Source organism: Silene latifolia, chromosome 2 (genome assembly GCF_048544455.1).
Source record: "Silene latifolia isolate original U9 population chromosome 2, ASM4854445v1, whole genome shotgun sequence".
In the NCBI taxonomy this organism is placed as follows: Eukaryota; Viridiplantae; Streptophyta; class Magnoliopsida; order Caryophyllales; family Caryophyllaceae; genus Silene; species Silene latifolia.
Window position 1 is genome coordinate 87,453,833 of NC_133527.1, and position 4,758 is coordinate 87,458,590.

Genomic DNA, 4,758 nt, shown 5'->3' on the forward strand with positions numbered 1-4,758 from the left:
AGAAGCTTCCCGGATCCTTTAACTTTGGAGGTGAACTCCCTTGAAGTATTGCACTACTCACCTTAGTGAAGGCGATAGTCTCAAGTTTCCGGATCGACTTCTTCTTTGTGAGGATATATTTCATGTACTTCGCATAGGCCGGTACGTGATTGATTAATTCCGTGAAAGGAATTGAGACTTCTAAATTCTTCACAATTTCCATGAACTTTCCAAGTTGATCATCAAATTTGGGCTTGGCTTGACGACTTGGAAAAGGAAGTCTAATCACAATGGGCTCCTTCTCTTTGGCCTTGTCTTCATTTTTCTTTGAACTTTCTTCTTTTGATGATTTCCCTTCTTTGGGGCTTTGCACAATTTCTTCCTTTTCACTAGCTTCCACAACTTCATCCTCAACTTGCTTCTTCGGTGCCTCATACCTTGTACCACTTCTCAAGTGAATGGCACTAACCGTTTCATGTCTAGGGGGATTACTTTGTGGTGGTAATTGCCCCTTTTGTCTTTGTGAGCTTGAAGATGCTAGTTGAGTCAATTGTGTTTCCAACATCTTGGTGTGAGCTAGAATGTTGTTGATGGTGGTGTCTTTTGCTTGGCTATCTTTTTGCATTTGAGTGAAAAATTCTTGTTGATTCTTTTGCATTTGGAGGACCGCTTTTTGGACATCAAAACCTTGGTCATCTTGGTGATTGTATGGATTTTGATTTTGGTAACCTTGGTTTTGATTGTAAAAGGGTCTTTGATTTTGGTTCCTCATGGGTGGTGGAGTGTATGTTGTTTGAGGGTTTTGAACATTTTGGCTTTTGTATGAGAGATTTGGATGGAACTTGGTGTTTTCATTGTAAAAATTTGAATAAGGGGTACCACTTTTGTAAGCTTGGAAAGCATCAACTTGTTCGGTTGTTCCCCTACACTCACTTGGGTCATGACCCAAAGTTCCACAATTCTCACATATCCCACTTGGGATTGATGAGGATGCCGTCATGGCATTGACATGATGCTTTGATGATTTCGAGTTTTCCTCAAGTCTAGCCATAGCTTGTTCAAACTTCAAGTTGATTGTGTCAATGTGAGCACTAAGTTGAGCACCCAATTGAGTAACGGAGTCCACTTCATGCTTTCCTCCTCTAGTAGCCTTGCGAGGTCTACTATATTGTGAATTATGGACCGCCATTTCCTCAATCTTGTTCCATGTTTGATTGTCATCAACTTCGGTGAACATTCCATTTGATCCCATATTGAGAATGTTCCTTGAATCTTCATATAAACCGTTCCAAAATTGTTGCACTAAAAACCATTCGCTAAGTCCATGGTGAGGACATGAGCGACAAACACCTTTGAACCGCTCCCAAGCTTCATACAAAGATTCTTCATCCCTTTGCTTAAAACCCGTAATTTGAGCTCTTAGCATGTTAGTCTTTTCCGGTGGGTAGAATTTTTTGTAGAAAGCTAGAGCTAACTTCTTCCAAGAATCTATTCCAAGGGTGGCCTTATCAAGGCCCTTCAACCATTGGTTTGCGGTGCCGATTAACGAAAAAGGAAATAAGACCCATCTAATTTGGTCTTGAGTCACGCCCGCTTGAGAGATAGCATCACAATAATCGCAAAAGGTTTCCATATGAGAATGAGGGTCCTCACTAGGCATTCCCCCGAATTGGCTCCTCTCAACTAGTTGGATGAAGGCGGACTTGGCAATAAAATTACCGGTGAGATGTTGCGGTGTAGGAGTACCATTTGGTAGATTCTCCTCGGTGGGTATAGAGTGTGACGAGAATTTAGGCATTGTAGGTGGATTTTGTGGGATATTGTGTAATGGGTTTTCTTCTCCTTCTATTGCGAAAGGATTGACAAACTCACTAGTGGGTTGAACAACTTCACCAACACCTCTCAAATTCCTCCTAACAAGTCTCCTATTATTCGTCAAGGTTCTTTCGATTTCACGGTCAAAAGGTAACAAATCACTTTGTAACCTTCTAGACATGCAAAATATCAAACAACTCAAAAACAATTAGAACAAACCTTGAGGAGTTTTACTTCCCCAAGGTGAAGAAAGACACAACTAATAACAATAAAAAGAAATCGTAAATCAATTAAACACCGTCCCCGGCAACGGCGCCATTTTTGATCGAGGCCATTTCGTGTTCACAATTAAGTATATGTGGTCGTTGGTCAATGGTCAATACAAAACACAATTTATACTTCACAAACAACTCTACAATTAGTAAAGAGGCAAGTAAAGGTCGGATCCCAAGGGACGGGTATTGAAATGAGAATTCTATTGTAACTAGTAGTGTCTAGGGGTGTCACAAATTGAGTTGGTGTAGAAGGTCACTAAACTAAAATATCAATGAAAATAAACTAGCAAGATGAATAAAATAAGGGGTGTAAACAATTGATTAAAGGCACTAGGGTGTCATGGGATCATAGGGGAATCATGGGATATGATCATACAAACATGTTCTCAAATTATAAGCAAGCAATTATTGTTGTGATGGATTGAGTTGGGTTATATCTTACAATCCTAGGAAAGTTTGGGTCCCGGAGCCGAATCGATTAGATTGTACAACAGCTACAAGTCGACTTAATCTTTCCTACTCAACACATGCATGGTCTAATGAGACTCGAGGTGGGTTATGTCTTACAAGTCTCATTGAAAAGATAGAAGATGATAGTAAATGCAAGGATTCATAGGCTTAGCATTTCATCAAATATAACATGTGCATGTATTAAGATCAAAACAAGCAAGCAAATAAGATATGAAAGCATATTGATTTAAGCATGAATCATTCCCCATGTTGGTTTCCCTAATCACCCATTAAACCCTAGCTAAGAGACTACTCACTCATTATCATGTTGATCATGCTAGCAAGGTTGTCAATCATACCAACAATATGAAACATGATGAATAAATGAAAGTAATTAACAATAATTAAAAAGGGATTAAGAGATTATACCTACTAATGATTCCAATAATAAAGCAAGAATAATAGAAGTACTTGAATCCTAGATTGAGAGGTTGTCAATCTCCCAATAATAACCCAAATAATCTTCAATTACCCAAAATAAAGGAAGAACAAGAGAGAGATTAAAGAACTAAAACTTGGATTAAAACTTGATTAATACTTGATTACAATATTGAAGAGAGATTTGATTGATATTAACTACACTAATTATTGATAAGAAGAACATGCTCCTCTAATTAGCCTAATGGGGTATTTATAGTGAAAATTAGGGAGGATGCATTAGGGTTAACTAAGGGCTAAACTAGTAATTACACTTTTTAAGTTGAGCAAGGAGACTCCGGTATTTTCCGAGAGAAGGGCTTCTCTTTTCGTAGCTTGAAGAATGAAATCCGTCTTTGTCAGCGGGAATCCGTGCGGATTAGAGTCGGGACGGCCGGATTTGGGCTGTGCAATCCGAGCGGATTCGGGAGAGGGACGCTCGGATTGTTGAGGGGAATCCGAGCGGATTCCAAGGAGGGACGCTTCGGATTGTGCTTTGGTTGGACGGACGGATTATCCGCAATCCGTTCGGATTGTTGGTCAGCGTCAATTCTTCTTCTTTTCTTCCCTTTTCTTCATAAATTCCTTGGGGATTTCCTTGGGGACGCAAGGATCCTTTCTCAACATTGTTCTTCTACTATGATATGTACAAAGGCCTTCTAGTCTTGTCTCTTCTTGATGCTTGGTCATTGAATACAATCAATTTAGCCTCGTTTTGCCATGAAAATGCAAGATTCTTACTCCTTTCCTACCAAGGGATCAAAATCTCAAAGAATATGCAAAACAAAGAACTAAAGATAAGAAATGACCCAAATAGGCACTAAAAAGCATGGAAACAATGGTAATTCGGGGGCTAAATATGCGCCAATTATGGTCACATCACATGGTTCCTCGACCGATCGAGTAAATCCATTGTCTTTTATCACTTGGTCGAAACGATGATTCCAACTCCTAGAAGCTTGCTTAAGTCCATAAATGGAGTCCACCTCGGATTTCATGGCCTCAAGCCATAGCTTTTAGTCGGAACTAGTCATGGCACCTTTATAGGTTGCGGGTTCACTACTCGTTAAGTGTAGAATGTCATCTATGTCATGTTCCTCGACCATACCAATGTATCTGTCCGGAGGAATAGAGACTCTTCCCGACCTCCTAGGTTCCTCAAGAATATTCACCGCAGCCGGGATTGAAGGAATTGGTTCCTCCAATGGTTGCTCGGTATTTGGTTCTGGAACCTCCGACAGCTCGAAGGTTCTATCACTCTATGCATTCTCGAGAAATTCCTTCTCTAAGAATGTCGCACTAGCCGCAACAAATACACGTTGTTCGGTTGGCGAATAGAAGTAATGACCCAGTGTTCCTTTAGGATAACCTATAAAGTATGTCTTGACCGATCGCGGCCCGAGCTTATCTTCGTGTCTCCACTTGACATAAGCCTCGCAGCCCCAAACCCGTATAAAGGACAAGTTAGGGACCGTTCCCTTCCATAGTTCATATGGAGTCTTGTCAACAGCTTCAGACGGACTTCGGTTAAGTATTAGAGCAGCTGACAGAAAAGCATAACCCCACAATGAGTCTGGCAACACGGTGTGACTCATCATGGATCGAATCATATCGAGTAGTGTTCGATTTCTCCGTTCGGACACACCATTCAACTGAGGTGTTCCAGCTGGAGTTAACTGTAGGGCAATCCCACCGTCCTTAAGGTGTTGATCAAACTCGTGAGAAAGATACTCGCCACCACGGTCTGAGCGTAGTGTTTTAA

At 40.7% G+C, this 4,758-nt stretch overlaps 1 non-coding gene across 1 annotated transcript; it reads left to right on the forward strand.

The window, feature by feature from the left end:
• Window positions 1-1,298: 1,298 nt before the first annotated feature.
• On the forward strand, window positions 1,299-1,405 carry LOC141645673 (small nucleolar RNA R71). The gene has a single exon (XR_012545150.1). It is a non-coding gene; the product is annotated as a small nucleolar RNA R71 (small nucleolar RNA).
• Window positions 1,406-4,758: the final 3,353 nt, after the last annotated feature.